Below are 17,921 nucleotides of genomic sequence, written 5' to 3' on the forward strand. Positions count from 1 at the left end.
GTTGTTGGTATGTTGTTTCCCACTCTCTGATTGTTGCGTGGTGTAGTAAATTGGCAGTTGGATTTAGGGTCAATACTTTTGAAAGTTATAAGCCTGTGTAATGAAAGTGAATTCTCCCTAGAGGCAGCAATTGTCCGTACTTTTGTAAAAGTTTTCTGTTTTATCAACTTTTTATTTTTCGTATTCGTTTATGTATATTTTCTCTGTTGTATAGGATATGCTGTGTGTGGACTTGTAGTTACATCCCCGAGTGGCTGACAGGCAGCTAACAAGGACTCAGTCTCCCTGGTACCAGGTGCCGTTTTTCCTGGTGTGCGTTGTCACTGTCCTCACAGCTGTGGGGCTTTAAGATGCTGATTCCTGGGCCTGCCCCTGGAGATCAGATGTAACTGGCCCAGGTGCGACCCTGTGTCAGGATTTTCAGAAGCTTTCCAGGTGACTCTGCCTGTAGCCAAGAGTCAGACTTGACTACAGCCTTTCTCTTGACTCCCTCAGAGTTCTACCCTGTGGATGTAGCGTCATTATTTAGTGAGTCTCCACAGGCAGTGTCATTAGGTTGTTTCCAGTCTACTGCGGGTACAAATGATGCTGCAGTGACTGTGCTGTCTGTGTTTCTTGGAACATGTGTATGGATATCTGTTGGACGACTTCCCAGAACAGGAATTACTGGGTCAAAGGGTATGAAGTGTGTAATTTTGATGGATGTTGCTAAAGTGGCCCCAGAGAGATTGTACCAGTTTGTCCTCTCACTGCCAGGCTGTCTGATGGTGGGTACCTGACCCACCCCAGGTGCCAGCCGGCAGCCCTAACCCATTTCTTGGCTGCTCTTACCTTTGCTTCATTGGTTTTATTTGAAATGCCATTCACTGTGACATATGTTGGGTTCTGATTGGCTCTGTGTATGTTTCTGTGTGTTTCTTTCCTTTTCTATTCCATTTATTCATAGATACTAAACCATTTGTTCTATTTGTTTGCCAGTACCAAGCTGTTTTATTTACCATAGCTTCATTATGATACATTTTAATACTTGGTGGGACTAGTGTTTAATCCCTTGCCCCCAGACTTTTCTGGAAAATTTTTCCATGTGAAAATTCTGTTGAAGTTTTCATTGGGAATACATTAAATTTCTGTTTTGAATTAGAGAGAAATGACAGTTTTACATTATTGAGTCTTTCTGTCTAAGAACAAGGGTATATTTTATTTATTCAAGTCTTGTTTTATGTTCTTCTGTAGAATTTTAATGTTTTTATTCAATAAGCCCTGTACACCGATACTGAATTCTCTGTTTTCTAATAGTTTCTCTGTTCATTTTCTTGGATTTTCTAGGAATATAGACTCTTCAGTTTTGTTTTGTTTTTTTTATAAATTTATTTATTTATTTATTCTTGGCTGTGTTGGGTCTTCGTTTCTGTGCGAGGGCTTTCTCTAGTTGCGGCGAGCGGGGGCCACTCTTCATCGCAGTGTGCGGGCCTCTCACTGTCGCGGCCTCTCCCGCTGCGGAGCACAGGCTCCAGATGCGTAGGCTCAGTAGTTGTGGCCTACGGGCCCAGTCGCTCTGCGACATGTGGGACCCCCCCCCCCAGACCAGGGTTCGAACTCGTGTCCCCTGCACCGGCAGGCAGACCCTCAACCACTGCGCCACCAGGGAAACCCCTTCAGTTTTTATTATAGTATTTTAGTGACAACTATATTTAGTAATAAATACATCTTTAATATTTTGAATTTTAAATGTAACTTCATTTTTTTTCTCCCTCTCAAAATGTGTTGCCCCGAGCACCTGGAAGTGTGGAGCTGACATTAGCTGCAGAGGGAAGGGGTGGGGGGTGGCTGGTTCTGAGGCTGGCAGGTTAGGCTTTGGCTGCAGCGGGGTCTTCGAGGTCTGAGAAGCCGTGAGCCATGCAGGTGGAGTCCCAGGGGAGCAGGACTGGAGGTGGGAGTTTGAAAAGCATCGGCATACAGTGGGTTTAAAGGCACAGACTGGATGAGATCACCGAGGCAGTGAGTGTAGATGGAGAAGAGGCCCAAGGATTGAGAGCTGGGGGGGGTTGTACATGAGGTGAGGGGGCGTCTGCCTAGGGGGCCAGGAGAGCGGGATGTGTGACCAGGGGGTGCAGGCCCGAGCAAGGCAACCAGGAGAGTCCTGTCACGAGGGAGGGAGGCCAGTGGTGACACGCGCTGCACCGTCACATGCGCCACTACTTCACCCTTCGCTTGCTCCCTGCAGCTGTCCAGCCCTGAAGTCCTCAGCTCACTCGTCACCCCTTTCCTTTGGGATACACTCCTGACCTGTCCCCTGGTTTCTGTTTCTGTGGTTGGCTCGCCCTGTGGCGGGTGCTTCTCTGGCCTCTGGCTCAGACCGCACCCTTGTCTCTGGCCCCGGGTGGCGGCTCCCACGTGTGTCCCCGTGTAAACTGCCTTTTTCGTGTCTTTAGCCCTCCGTGCTAGTTCTCTCACCGGGGAAACCAGGAGGAGGGCAGTCGGCAGAAAGTGATGGAGGGACAGTGCAGCTTTTCTGTCACTGTGTGCACCTGGATCTGTTTATCTTGTCCACTGTGTGGCCAGTGCCTGGAACGTCCCTGGCGGCATAGTTGGCACTTAGTAACCAGCTGAGTGAATGAGTGATTCAAATTAAAAGTCATGTTCAAAAATGATAAACCTTTGGGCTTCCCTGGTGGCGCAGTGGTTGAGAGTCTGCCTGCTAGTGCAGGGAACGCGGGTTCGAGCCCTGGTCTGGGAGGATCCCACATGCCGCGGAGCGGCTGGGCCCGTGAGCCACAATTACTGAGCCTGCGTGTCTGGAGCCTGTGCTCCGCAACAAGAGAGGCCGCGATAGTGAGAGGCCCGCGCACAGCGATGAAGAGTGACCCCCACTTGCCGCAACTGGTGAAAGCCCTCGCACAGAAACGAAGACCCAACATAGCCATAAATTAAAAATAAATAAATAAAAATGATAAACCTTTGAATTTTAACATATCTAACGAATTCCATTATCCAGTAACATTCAGTTTTTCTTGAATTTTCATAGAGTTAGGGCTTTCACATCTGTCTATGTACTGTTCCTCCCTGTCTTCTTTTAGGGCAGCTCAGTGTTCTGTAAACTCCCTAATTGAGCCCTGTGTGGTCATAGAGCCCTGAGGCCTCTATCGTTTCCCTGTCCCTGTACTGAGGGCCAGGCACTCAGCTTCCCTGGTGGTGAGGAACCCTCTAGGGACAGAACCCAGGACTGGGAGTCAGGAGTCCTGGTCTGAGCGGGCCTTGGGCCCTGTAGCCTGTACTGCAAGGGAGCGGGAGCAGGCCTGAGTTTTTTGTCTCTTTTTCTTAAGCCAGGGAGCCTGCCCTCCTGTGGGTAAGTGGAGTCCGGGGAAGACCTCTGTGTACACAGATGGGGGCTCAGCAGCTGGCTGACGTAGGGCTGCGGGGCACGGGTGGCTTCATCTCCAGGCTCACTTCGAGAACCCCTGGAGTAGGACGTCTCGGATGACTCAGCTCTGAGTCCTGCGTGTCTGGTTGGTTGTGAGCCTGGGTTCTGAGTATCTCTCGAGGGTCAGGTCCGTGGCTTCGACAATGCGATGGAACAGGGCCAGTCCTTCTTAGCTGAGCAAGGGCCACCACGTGTTCTCGCATGTAACTCTCAAGGTCTATTTATTTTGTGGTCTCTAAAGAAAACTTTCATTTTTAGACAGTTAAGATCTGCCCCCAAAAGTTGCAGAAATCATGCAAAGGACCCCATACATCCTTCTCCCAGTATGCCAGATGTCCGTGCCTCCTGTAACCAGGGGCTGCTGTGAGCGCATCTGAAGACCTTGTTCCAGTTTCATCCATCGTTCCAGTAGTGTCCTTTCTCCTGGGCCAGCGTCGCTTCCTTTGTCGTCACTGCATTATGGTGCACGTCTCCTCAGTCTCCTCTATCTGGCACAGTTTCTTAGTCTTGTCTCTCATGACCTTGACCCTTTTAAGGAGTACTGACTTCTTTTTTTCCTTGGTAGAATGTCTCTCAATGTGGTTTTGTCTGATGTTTCCTTGTGACCGGCTAAGGCTGCCGCAGTGGCTGCTTTTCTTCTGTGCTAAAGAGTTACTATTTTCCCTTTTGTGATTAATAAGTGTCTTGTGCGGAGATACTTTGAGACTCTAAATATCTTGTTTCTTCTCATACTTTGCCCACTAATCTTAGCAACCATTGATTATTCTTGCCTGAAACAATTATTGCTGTGGTGTCTGCCAAATTGCGATTTCCTGTTTATATCCTTCTTTCTACATTTATTAATTGGGATTATATTGCTAGGAATGGCTTTTCTTTCTCCTCCACTCATTCACTCATTCATGCACTTGTTTGTGTGTGTCATTGTGCCCTTACAGATGTTGACTCCATAGTTATGGCCCCACTGTCTTGCGTTGTTGCTCAGGGTGCCCTTCAAATGGGCTTGTCCTTTTGACACGTTCGCATCATTTTCTGAGCACTTCTCTGCGTGCTTGCACCACAAGATGTTCCGTGTCATCCTGCTGTGAAGTCGGCTTTTTCTCCAAATGGCCTTGGCTTTTTATTTTTTTATTTTTTTATTTATTTATTTTTGGCTGCATTGGGTCTTTGTTGCTGCACACGGGCTTTCTCTAGTTGCAGTGAGCAGGGGCCACTCTTTGTTGTGATGCGTGGGCTTCTCATTGCGGTAGCTTCTCTTGTTGTGGAGCACGGGCTCTAGGTGTGCAGGCTTCAGTAGTTGTGGCTCGCGGGCTCTAGAGCGCAGGCTCAGTAGTTGTGGCACGCGGGCTTCAGTAGTTGAGGCTCGCGGACTCTAGAGCACAGGCTCAGTAGCTGTGGCGCACGGGCTTAGTTGCTCCGCGGCATGTGGGATCTTCCCGGACCGGGGCTCAAACCTGTGTCCCCTGCATTGGCAGGCGGATTCTCAACCACTGCGCCACCAGGGAAGTCCCCGGCCTTGGCTTTTGATTGGAGAATGGTCTGAAATCAAGGATCTAGGCACCAGGTGTCCTGGCTTCTAGGCCTGTTATATGCCCATTTCCTGGTTACTTTACCCTCTGAAACCATCCTGCCCAACTTTTCACTTCCAGTTTTCTTTCCCCCCTTTTAAAAAATTCATGGTATGGATTAAGAGTGTGAATCTTGGAGTCAAAAGCCCTGCATTCAAATGCCAGCTCAGACCTTGCTGAGCCGTCTGGCCTTCAGGCGTTAGTTTTCCCACGTGTCAGGTAGGGGTGACGATTCTCAGCTTAAAGGGTTGTTGTGAGGGTTAAAAGAGAGAGTAAAATGGGAGTGGTCAGTACAGGCTGAGTGCTCAGTTGGGTGCTTTCATTCAGCAAGTGTTTATGGGATGAATACTTGTGTAGCTTTGTTTCAGGGCCTGGGGCATGTGGGGTTTGGGAGTGCCAGCCCGGTGGGGCCTCTGGCCGGCTGGGGCAGGTGCAGCGCCTCCGATGCCTCCTTGTTCCCGAGCTGCTCTACAGCTGGAAGGATGCGGGGAGAGAGGAGTGGGCGCTTCGCTGTCCCCAGTTAAAGGAGCAGTCCTGGTTCTATCAGTACGTTCTGCTTCCGACAGCAAGCGCCACGCTCATCGCTCATCTCTGGGTGGCATTGTCACGTGTGGGGTTGGAAGGAACTTCTCCTCCTCCTCTGGCGTAACCTTTCTGCCTTTCTTGGCCGGTTCTTCCGTGGGGTGGGGTGGGGTGGGGCTCGCAGTAAGTGCAGCCTGGGGGCTGATGAGGGGGGCAGTCGGAAGGAAACCAGCCAGCGCCCCTTAGTCTTCTGCAGTGGTGGCCACGAGCCCCCAGATGCTTAGACAGAATCTTCTCTGCGGGGGAACGGCCGGAGGGGTGGGAGACAGGTCTGGGCTGGTCCCCCCATGAAGCCCTGTGCCTTGGGCACCCGATCCGCCCCCGCCACTGTCCCCGGGCAGGAAGACAGGCTCCCCGAGAGCTTTCTGTTCTGCTGCTGCTGGAGCATCGCAGTAAGTGGGTAGGTAGGACTAGCTGTGACCTAAAAACAGTCGAGCATTTTCTGGGCGTCCCTGGGGAAAGCTGAATAAAGTAGGAGGAATGTCATTTCAGATGCTCATGTTCTCCCAGGAGAACAAACTTCCAGGTCTCTTCTTGCCTCTTGTTTCTGAAGGCAGTGCTGCTGACTCTGTGACCCTGGTGCCCACAGGCTGACCCTGTGACCTTGGTACCTACGGGGTGACCCCATGACCCCAGTGCCTGCATGCTGACCCCATGACCCTTGTGCCTACATGCCTGGCAGGATGGGTGCTGCACAACGCGGTGCAGTGACGACTGGTTTCCTAACTTGCTTCGTGGGACCGCCCACCCCTGCCCACTCTGTTGGGTCCGGAATAAGAGAACAGAAAGAAGTCTGTTCTCCTTCCCAAGAAAAGTCCCAAACTCTCCAAACAACAAAAGCAGTAAAACTCATGGAAGTACCTCCCAGAGCTCAGAATCAGGAAGGAGGGGGACGGTTGCCACACAGCGGATGTGGGATGTGGTCCCTGTCCTCCAGCAGGTTGGCAGTGCCTTCTCAGCGACACAGAGTAGATCTCACTGTTAACAGCAGTTTTCAGGTTTAGGCTGAAATCTGATGAGAAGGATGTTAGGGAGAGCCCTGCGAGCGAGGGTGGCCCCGGGCGCTGCAGTCTCAGTTGGCTGCAGGGTAGAGGCTGTGCCCCTGGGTCCCGTGGTCGTTTCTTTACAGACTCTGCCTCCTTGTGCCAGTCTCTTCCCCACTTTGTGGCTTTGTGGCCGAGCACCTTTGATTTTGCTGCTGCAGCCTTTACTTAGATCTGTCTCCCTTGTACCCCTCTAGCCCTAGAACTTCCTTTTTCCTTAAAACCATTTTTTTACTGGTGTTTCGGAAAATGCCGCATGCAGATAATTAGAGAGATGGCAGTAGCAGAAAGGGGGGCCATCGAACATCCGTCCTCCTGTCACCATGACCCCACCTCCCTGTTCTCTCCGCAGAGAGGCCCCCGCGTGAGCCCGTCACCACGGGGACACCACAGGGGAGCTCTGTGAGGATCCGGGGGTGCTTATGTGCTCCTCTCCCCTACTTTTTTAAAAAACAGGCTGTATTTTTAAGAGGAGTTTTAGGTCCCCAGCAAAAGTGAGCAGAGCACAGAGTCCGCACGCAGCCACGCTCCCACACGCACAGCCTCCCCGTGTCACCATCCTGCCTTTCGGGTTGATTTCCTGGGGGCACAGCGCGCTGTGTGCACTGCTCGTCCCTGGCTTTTTTCACACGGTGAACCTTATAAATGTGTCCTCTTCGGTGCTCTGTGTTCTTTGGAGCGGCCACCCGGCGTGTTCCTCTGTGTAAACTGTGCTCAGTGACTCTCTCTGCTCCGTCGGCCTCGTTTCTCATGGAACTAGAGGAGAACAGTGACTAAACAGACTATGAGATTCTAACAGTCCTAAAAATGTCTTCCGAAGTAACGTGTATTCACTGAGGAAAATGAATGAGGGGGCGCAGACTGTCCAGGAGCCCAGGAGTGGGCGTTGCCCTTTTTCCAAAAGGCTTTTGGTTCACAGAATAAAAAAGAATGAAAGCTGACACACAGATTTGGGCATCTCCAGTCGTGAATGTTTCTGTGCAGGCGTTCTTGAAGCATCAGTGACTCACTGGTCTGCGCTGTGGCACCGTCACCTGGTGGACCTGGAAGAGAGAAACGTGCGATTTAACCCAGCATTTACCAAATCAGTTAGACCACGGGGCCTTTTCCTTCCTAATCGGCCTGCTGTCACCTTGAGGGACTCTTTTTTTTGGAGGAGCCTGAAAGGTTGTAGAAGTACTAAGTTCTCATTTATTTCTTCCAGAAAATATATTTCTTTGAAATTTTTCATTAATTTTAATTTACACAATAGTTAAAGAGTACACTCAGAAGCACAGGCAAATCTCAGGCCCCCTTTGACCACCCGGATCGCAGTTTGCTCCCAGAGGCAACTACTTTTCTGGAGCTCACCTTTTGTGTTTTGTTTTTTTAATTTCAGTGATCACAGGTTTTAGCTTCTCAGATGGCTGGTTGATTTTTTGGAGTGCAGTGTCCCTCCCATCACTTGGAAGGGTGATCGTGTCTGTTGTGGAATCCTGGTGCCCGGTTCCCTCTGTGGCTCTCAGCAGCACTTCTTTCCCTGTAGAATTTGGTGGCCTCCGCCCTGGGAAGCTGGCTTTTCTCAGGGTTTGGTGATTCCTGATTTTGTGTTCATTTTTGTGCTTGAGACTCCTGTCACCCTGTCTGTGAATGCTGTCACTGTTCCACACCTGGTCTCTAGAAATTTTTAGGTGGTGGCCTAGGGTGTACTGCGCTGGTTGCTCTTCTGCAGGAATGGAGTTCCACTTCCCGGGTGTCACCAGATATGTCCCCACACTCTCTGGGCTGGGTGCCACTTGGTTCAGATTTTGTATGTGTTGGGAAGGGGGCAGGAGGTGGACTCGTGGCCCTTCTGTTGTCCTGCCGTCAGCGCGCTGGCCCTCCTTGTTTGGGAGAGACCAGAGCTGGGTCCATCTCTGCATCTTTGACCCCTCCACGCAGACCGGGGCTTGAAGCCTCCTGCTCGGTCCGTGGCCTTTCTCCATTCCACTTAGTCTCATACACACTCATGCAGGTATGTAAAATACTTCCCTGAAGCCGGGTGGCCTCCTCGCTCCCTCCCTAAAGCTTCTAGTCACTCAGCCCCGTCTCACGACCCAAGCTCTCCGGTCCCTCTCCTCCTGCGAGCCCCACGCTCTGCGCTTCAGACTTCTGCCCAGGGGGGCGTCTCCCGCTGTCCCCCCCCCCCCGTCCTCGGCTCGGCTCATCCCCTGATGCCTCTGTGGCCTGTGCACGCTCGCTCCGGCGCTGTCCAGGCCGGGCCTCCCTGAAGTCTCTCGGGGGCGTTTTCCCAGCATGTGTCACTTTCTGCATCTCAGACTTCATTCGTGTGCGTAAGTACGACATGGGCTTGAGGGGTGCGCCCTGCAGCTAATTATCCGAAGCAGGTTGTAAGTCAGAAACCTAAAAGGTTATCCTGCCTGAACTGCCCCCTCCACGCGCAGCCCGGCCTGCTCTCCTGGTTCTGGGGAGGGAAGTGCTCTGGGCACCAGCGCTGACTCCGTCCACCTGCTCAGCAAGGTACCATCTCACCACAGGGCTCACCCCCATCTCTGCTGAGGGGTTGGGGTCACCCCTGCACGCTGCTGAGGGCCCCCCGACCCCGTCATCTTCCCACTGTCCCTATTGACCAGCTCACCTGGGTCCAGACCTGGAAGGCCCCTGGAATACTTGGTAGATTTAGCCACATACTGCTTAGTAGTGGTTCTTGCAGGCCTGATGGTGGTCTGTTCAACCACTGGCAGGCGAAGTAATACTAGTTAGCTGTAAGTCATGAGGTTGAGCTGGAGCCCACCAGATACCCTGGGCCTGTCTCACAGTTGAGGCTGCTGCCCCCTCGAAGCTTTCACTTCCATCCACGGGCAGCTTCCGGCCGACTCTAATTCAGAACCGCCTGGGGAAGGGGGTTCGGAGAGACGGGCCCCCTTAGCCAGGGTGGCACAGCACACACATCTGTTATGGGTGCAGTTTTCAAGTGCAGTCTGATGTATTTTTACAAATGAGCAGTGCCGTGAATCACCACCCAGAACAAGATATTCCCAAATGAGAAATAACTGGAAGTTTCCCCACGCGCTCCCTCTGTGTGCCACCCACTCCCTTACAGTCTCTGCATATGTGTGTGTCCGTGGTTTTGTTAGATAAGCCAGTTACATTAAGGCTGTGCCGTCTGCATTCCTACTGCGAGCCTGTCCCCACAGCTGGGCAGTGGACTGTGTGCCGAGCTTTTGAATCTTTACGCTTTGAAAGATGAGATACGCTCATGTTTTAATGTTTATTTCTTTTATCATGTGTGAAGTTGTACGTAGTGTCACGCATTTAAGGGCTGATTGTATATCTTTTTTCTGAGAATACTCTATGTCTTTTGCTCATTTTTCTCTTAGGGTTTGTTACTTTTTTACTTCAGCTTTTAAGAGCTTGCTCTCTATATTGGGGAAATTAGACCTCTATCTGTAATATATTATAAATATTTTCCTCCAGTTTATCTTTTGACTTGGCTTGTGATAGGTTTTGCTCCAAGCAAAAGTGTTTTTTAATATTTAAAATGTTTGTGTCATAAACTTTATCAGTTTTTTTTTTTTTTTGATTTTGAGTTAGAAAGCTTTCCCTGTGTTGACTTCAGGAAGGATTTCACCCATTTTCCTGTGGTACTTGTGTGCTTTTTTTCTATAGTTCTGTAAAATAACCCTTGTGTGGTGTCATTTTTTATATCTGTGCCTCTGATCCATTTGCTCTCTTTGTACGTGTGAGGTGTGGCTCCAGTGTTCCCATTTCCGAAATGGCTGTTCAGGTGTCCGTATGACATCTGTTATAAACTGCAGGGACCGTGTTTTGCAAGAGGACTTGACAGGTCTGAGCCCCAGGGGATGTGAGCCTTTGGCTCAGCCTTGGCCCTCCCTGAGGCACTGGTGACACTGCCGGGGTCCGCACATGGTCCAGAAGGCGTGTCCCACGGGCCGCGAGACACCTGTTGAGCGGCGCTCCTGCCGGGGAAAAGCTCCCTCACTTCCCTCTTTTAGGGTGTCTCTGAGGCACTGCTTCAGCACCTACCCCCCGAACGTGTCTGAGCGGGCTTGACTGCTGCGCCTGGGTCAGGGACGAGGCGCTGGCAGAGCTGTGTGCCTGTGGACGAGTCACAGTTCTGTCCGGGGTAGATGAGGGGATTGTGCTGGGTGACCTCTGCGGTCCTTCCAGCCCTCCGTTCTGTGATGCTGGGGGCACAGCATTTGCATGCGGCACTTGTCCTGCATGGAGCCGCAGCGTCCCCTGAGCGTGGCCCGAGCCCTGTGCGCGCTGCTCGTCGGGGGCACAGGGCCGGCGGGTGGCTTTGTCTGTGGGGAAACGCTGTGTGGCTTGGAGCCTCACAGCCAGCCCCTTATGTTGTGTTGCTTTTCAGACCCATAAGTTTATATCAAGAGGTGATTCTCTGAAGAGTTGCTAAGCGTTCATTTATTTAAAAAGTGGAAACTAGGTTTCCTCCTAAACTTCTTAACCGTGCCAGACCATGCTCCATGTTTGTAAGAAATATTTTGTGCCACTGCATTTGACTATTCTAGGTGAAGTCTACCAGTGTCACTTCAGTAGTGCTGTGCTGGTCATGAGTTTTCAAAAAGGTGACTAACTTTCAGTAGAGCCCAGAATCAAACAGATTCACACACGGTTGTGTGCCTGGAAAATTCACAGTGTGATGAGACCAGGCAAAAGATTGTTAGGGTTTGTATCTAAAATTGAGCTCTTTTCCAGGCTCAGATTAATTATAAACATACTGCCACCTGCCTGCTGTCTAGAGGGACGTGTAGAGGGGTGTGGGTCAGAGGACAGTGCATAGGGCCCAGCGTCACCTGCTCCCTCCAACACTCCACGGTGTCCCTCCCTTTGAGAGCTGCCCATCAAGTAGGACTTGCCTGGTTTCATGTACATTCAAACAAGCGGAGTAATCTGCTTTAAGGTTTCTTTATTCCACTAGAAGTTAAGCTTATATATTGATCAGTTTTTCTTATCTAGGACTTTTCCTGGAGACATGACCATTAGAGGATTTTAGCAGGTGAATTGCATGTGTGTTAATTTATTATAGGTTACATTTGTTCAGTAACTGTGACTAGAACCCTGGAAATTAGTTTTTGTTGAAATTTTAGGGCAATTTGTGAAATGTTGTTTGTAAGCAAAATATATTCAGCTCTTTGACTGAGTAACTTGAAATATGCTCAAGGATCTGGAGGTAACACACATTTCTCTTTGTCTTTCCCTCTCTCCCAGGGAGTGTGTGTGTGGCTTTATTTTTACAATGCTACAGAAAGTCTCCTAGGGAGGCCACCTGTTCACGGACATCTGCCTGCGCAGCTGACTGGTCTGAGCACTGATGTTGCTTGCTGTAGAAGTTGTCCTGTCATCACCTGTTCATCGCAAGTGTGGACAGCTTCCATGTGGTCACGGGTTCGGGGCCGGCTGCCGAGGAGGGTGGCAGTGCCCCCAGGAGCCGCCCTGTCCCACCTGTCTGGGCTTGGCTCCCAGGCTTCCCCTTTCCTCAGTTTCCTCTGTTCCGGCCGCTGGGGCTAAAGGCATGGCCACACTCTATTCAGAGCATGGCCCAGTATGCACTCACAGCTGTGGGCGCCGGGTCCTGACCCTCAGTGCTGGGGGTGGGTCGTCCTCTGCCTTCCCACACACCCCCAGGGGTGGGAATCAATCAGGCCAGTGACGGGAAACCCCGGTCATTTGCAACGCCTCTTCCTTTCACAGGCCTCTCTGATGTTAGAGGAGGTGTCTGTGCACGGGCCTGCCCTTCTCCCCCTCGTGTCCGACAGGCGTGTTGTGTCTCTTGCGTGCTGTGCCAGGCCCTGCTGTAGGAGCTGGGGGGACAGGGGGTGCTTGCAGGCTCACGGTGTGGGGACGGGGACAGACAGCTGTAGTCCAGTGTGATGAGTGTAAGGAAGAGGTCAGACAGCTCCCTTAGACATCCAAAATGCTTCCTGGCGAGGGTGTGCTGGGCGGGGCCCCGGGAGCCAGGGGCGGGGGCTTCCCGGTCCTCCAGCCTGTGTGGCGGCAGGCGGGCAGGCACGCGAGGGCCCTGCGTGTGCTCAGGGCCTTCCCCGGGAGGGTGCAGCCTTGAAGGAGCTTGTGAGACGGGTAGGGTTGCGGCCAGGCTAGTCCTTGGGTCTGCTGTCTGGGGCCACCTAGGACGTGTGGGTGTGGAAAAGAATCATGATGCAGTTCAAATAGACTTTAACAAAGACTGAAAGTTTTTCCAAGAAAACTGAAATCCCTTATTGCAAATTTTGTGAAAAGTATAACAGTCACAGGTTGGGTCGTGGAATTACTTCATGTGGAGTGTCTTGTGGTGTTTGTGAATTCAGTGTAAATTGCAGTTGTTTCATCCTCCATCCAGGACTTAAACTTTTGATCTCCCTTTTCTTTTTTCCCCCAAAGTTAAAGCATCAGGTCCTTTTCACCTTTATTTTCACGCCACAGTCATATTTTCCTCTATTTCTTGGAGGTAGTTGGTTTGTTAGTGTCCTTTGGGGAGAGTGAGTATAGGTAGATTTGAAGCCTCAGGTGTCATCAGTGGTGAAAGGTTTTTTTGTGTGGTTAGTATAGCTTTGGTGGTGGTGAATATTACACATACTGATGGTTTTTTAAAAAGGGCTTGTGGTAGAGTCTGGTACGCTGTCTGTAGAGAGTCTTGTGGTGACGGGATGGAGCACATTCCTATTTCTCTGTGTTTTGCCTCTTCTGGGACAGGCCTACTTGGTCATCATGGATAACAAACAAGTTTTAAATTTCAGTTAAACATGTGTGACAGTACCTTACACCTTAATTTGCATTTCTTTAATTATAAGAAAGATTACATTTTCTGTGCAGTGATTTACCGTTGGTGTTTCCTTCTGTTAACTACTCCAGTACCTGGAATCTGGGTATTTCCCTTCTCTAGAGTTTCACAAATAAAACTTAATGTGTGTTCTTATTTGCTGCGCTTCTTTTTCCAGTTGATTCATTGAACTTTGTGCAGGGAGTTTGTTTGCCACATCTATCTTGTCTTCAGTGATTTCCTTTATGTTGTTAGATTTTAGAAATTTCTCTCTCCTTTCAAGTCGTAGGTTGGATGTTCCATTCCATTGTGTACAAGGGGCTTGAGACTGTTCTTTAATATTGTTTGATTTCTTTAAAATGAATTTTACTGTGACTTGATCAAGTTCTGTGTTATACCCCTTTGGGTCTTTAATTGATCTTATGGTAAAACTGCATATTACCTTGCAGTATATGTTATCATTATACTCCCATTAAATACCCTGTTAAAAGCAGGTGTATCATTGCATTGTTCACGGCTTCCTTTCCTTCTCTCATTAAATTCAGTTACAGAAAGTTGCCCTGGAGGATTATAGACACATTTCATGTATCCTGAGTTCAATTAATATCCAAGTTTTTAATGTTTGTGTTGCATTTAGGAATGGCATTTTCTTTGCCACTGTTTGTTATAGCTTGTGGCAGTTAGGAAAGCAGTTAATTAATTATAAAAGTAATAAAGGCAGGGTTTAGAACATTTGGAAAATAGAGAAAATTATTCAAGTTCCATCAGTATTACTATACTGTTGAATTTCCTTCCAATTAAAAAAATTACATTTGCTATTTCTTTTTTTAGATCATTTTAACATTAGAAAATACTTGGCCACTATAATAGGTGAATTACAAGTATATTTAAAAGTAAACTCTTCCTCCTAATTCTGTAGCTAATGTTAATATACCACGAAGTATATTCTTGCATACCTTCCTCCATGCTCACAACACACACACACACACACACACACACACACACACACACACACACACACAGTTTTTAAAAATTGAGATACAATTCACACATCATAAAATACCTATTATCATATGCTATTTAGTGTTTTTAGTAAATTTGCAAGGTTGTGCAATCATCACTACTATCTAATTCTGTTCCAGAATATATTTATTATTGCCAGAAGAACTTTATACCCATTAGCAGTCGCTCCTCATTTCCTCCCAAACCTCCCAGGCCTAGGCAACCAGCGTCCTACTTTCTGTCTATATTTGCTAGTTCTAACATTTCATTTAAATGGAATCATACGATATTTGGCTTTTTGTGTCTAGCTTCTTTCACTTAGCATAATGCTTTCGGGATTCATCAGTGGTATAGCATGGGTCAGGACTTCATTCCTTTTATTGGCTGAATAATATTTCCTTGAATGGATGGACCACATTTTGTTAAGTCATCAGTTGATGAACATTTGGGTTGTCTATTATGAATAATGCTGCTGTGAACATTCATGTACAAGTTTCTGTCTGGATACATGTTTTCGTTTCTCTTGTGCATATTCCTAGGAGTGGAATTGCTGTGTCACATGGTAACTCAATGTTTAACCTTTTGAAGAACTTCCAGACTGTTTTCCACAGCGGCTGCACCATTGTACACCAGCACTTTTTGGGGGCTCCAATCTCTCCACATCATTGCCAACACTTCTTATTATCTATCTTTTTGATTGTAGCCATCCTTATGATTTTGATATGCATTTCCTAGTGACTATAAATGTTGAATGTTTTTGCATGTGATTGTTGGCCATTTGTATATCTTCTTTGGAGAAATGTCTATTCAGATCCTTTAATCCAGTTTTTAATTGGGTTGTCTTTTTATCATTAGATAGAAGAGTTATTTAAATGTTCTGGATACTAGGCCCTTATCAAATAAATGATTTTCAAGTATTTTCTCCCATTTTGTGGGTTATCTTTTCTCTTTCTTGAAAATGTCCTTTGAAGCTCAAAAGGTTAAAATTTTGATGAAGTCTGTCTAGTTTTTCTTTGGTTGCATGTGCTTGTGGTGTCATATTTAAGAAATCATTGCCTAACCCAAGATCACAAAGATTTACTCTTATATTTTCTTAGAGTTTTATAATTTTAGCTCTTGCATTTAGGTCTCTGATCCATTTTGAGTTCATTTTTGCATATGATATGAGGTATTGGTTTAACTTTATTCTTTTGCATATCCAGTTATTCCAGCATCATTTGTTGAAAAGACTGTTCTTTTCCCCATCGAATAGACTTGATACTCTTGTTGAAAATCAGTTGACCGTGAATTTGAGAGTTTCTGGACTCTCGGTTCTGTTCTGTTGATCTCCATGTCTGTCCTTATGCCAGTACCGTGTTGTCTTGATTACTGCACCTTTGTTAGTAAGCTTTGAAATTGGAACCTTTGTTCTCTTTTTTTTTAAGATTGTTTTGGTTATTCTGGATCACTTGCATTTCTGTATGGATTTTAGAATCAGCTTGCCAGTTTCTGCAAAGAAGCCAGTGGGGGTGTTGCTAGGTATTGCATTGACTCTGTAGATCAGTTTGAGGAGTATTGTCATCTTCACAGTATTTAAGTCTTCCAGTCCTTGTACTTGAGATGCCTTTCAATTTTATTTAGCTCTTCTTTAATTCTTTTCAACAATGTTTTCTTTTTGGAGTGTAAGTTTTATCATTTTTTTGTTAAATTTATTCCTAAGCATTTTATTCTTTTGGATGCTGTTGTAAGTGGAATTGTCTTAATTTCTTTTTCAGATTGTTCACTGCTACTGTTATGAAACACAATTGATTTTTTCATATTGATTTTGTAACCTGCAACTTTGCTTAACTCTTGTATTAACTAATAATTTTTAGTGAATTCTTAAGCATCTATCGGTCAGTCTATCTGTCTATCTATCTATCTAGATCATGTCATCTGCAAATAGAGATAGTTTCACTTCTTCCAGTCTGGGTGTCCTTTATTTATTTATTTTCTTGCCTAATTGCCCTGGCTAGCACCTCCAGTACAACATTGACTAGAAATTGTGAGAGTGGACATCCTTGTCTCGTTCCCAGACTTGGGGAAAAGCATTCAGGCTTTCACCCTTAAGTGTGATGTGAACTGTGGGCCTTAGTCTTTCCTTACTCTCATGTTTTGGTTGAGAACACCTCCTAGTAACTTCCTGAGAAAGTGACCATTGAGAGAGTTTTTGAGACCTCACCAACCTTCCTAATTTTCCTGGGATTCAAGGGTTCTTGGGATAAGGGACTTTTAGTTTTATGGGCAAACCACTGCCCATGACTGAGCAGGTTCCCAGGATGTGAGAATACAGTGCTGAAGCAAAGAAAGCCCCAAGGAAACCACGGCAAGCCGGCCACTCTACCAAATGTCTGAATGTGTCTGTGTTGCCTTTATACTTGATTGATAGTTTGGCTCTATATAGTGTTAGGTTGGCAGTGTGCCCTGCATTCCCTTGTTTTCTTCTGGCTCACAGTGTCTCTCTTAGGGAGTCGGAGGGCATTCTGATTCTTGCTCTTGGTGGGAAGCTTACTCTTCCCCGTGTTCCTGCTCTTCCAAAAGTGTATCCTGCTTCTCTGAGTTTGGCTCTAGTTCAATTTGATGTGCTTTGTGCCTGGTGGGCCCGTCAGAGACTGTAGATTGATGTCCTTCATCTCTACGAAATTTCTTAAATTCTTTCTGGTTATCTCCCCCCCTTTATTTTCTTTATTCTTCACCTAGTTCTTCTGTTATTCAGAAATTGGATTGCTGGTTCCATTGTTCCACTTTTTTCTTCTACGGGCACACCCTGCAGATACTGCAGGTTTGGTTCCAGACCGTTGCAATAAAGCAAATGTCAAAATAAAGCGAGTCACTCCTAGTTCATAAAAAAGTTAGGTTTACACTATAAGTCTGTTAAGTGTGCAATAGTATTATATATAAAAAACAATATACATACCTTAATTAAAAATACCTTATTGCTAAAAAATGCTAACCATTTGTGACAATGAACATAAGGTTGCCATAAACCTTCAATTTGTAAAAAAAAAAATCAATATCTGCGAAGTGCAATAAATGTGGTAAACCTGTGTATTCTGTCTCTGACTTTTTTCTCTTTTTTTTCTGGGAAACTCATGCACGATATCCTCACCTGTATCCTCCAATCCTTGTATTGAGTTGGTTTTTACTCTGCTATCATTATTCATTTCCACAAGTTCTTTCTTTGTTTTCTGAAAGGGGTTGTTTTTACATAATATTCTGTTATTGTTTCAAGGCTGTGGTATCATCTCACTATTGTGAGAGGATGGACACACACATGAGGATGGAGGGGGGTGTGTGTGTGTGTGTGTTTATCTGTCTCCAATTCCCTGTAGAATAAACCTCTAGGTTTTTGGAGGGTTGGGGTGGGTAGTTGCCTCTTCGTGGAATAGAAGAGGTGGCTGACTTCTTCCTAGACAGATTCCTTAACCTGTGCTCAGTATTTAGCCCCACTTCCCTACTTTCTAAGGTAACTTGTGTCCCTTGCTCAAGAGCCTTTGGGGGTTCTGTGG

General features: G+C 47.3%; 1 protein-coding gene and 1 long non-coding RNA gene across 4 annotated transcripts in view; one reads left to right on the top strand and one right to left on the bottom strand.

Annotated features, from left to right (window-relative positions):
* NUDCD3 (NudC domain containing 3) overlaps nucleotides 1-17,921 on the top strand; it is a 74,891-nt gene that overhangs the window by 12,399 nt on the left and 44,571 nt on the right. The window lies entirely within an intron of this gene.
* On the bottom strand, nucleotides 1,367-8,676 carry LOC309665844. The gene is made up of 2 exons (XR_014266730.1): nucleotides 2,957-8,676; nucleotides 1,367-2,656 (listed from the first exon to the last, which is right to left on the bottom strand). It is a non-coding gene; the product is annotated as an uncharacterized lncRNA (long non-coding RNA).

This window comes from Balaenoptera physalus (assembly GCF_965194825.1).
Source record: "Balaenoptera physalus genome assembly, chromosome: 8".
In the NCBI taxonomy this organism is placed as follows: Eukaryota; Metazoa; Chordata; class Mammalia; order Artiodactyla; family Balaenopteridae; genus Balaenoptera; species Balaenoptera physalus.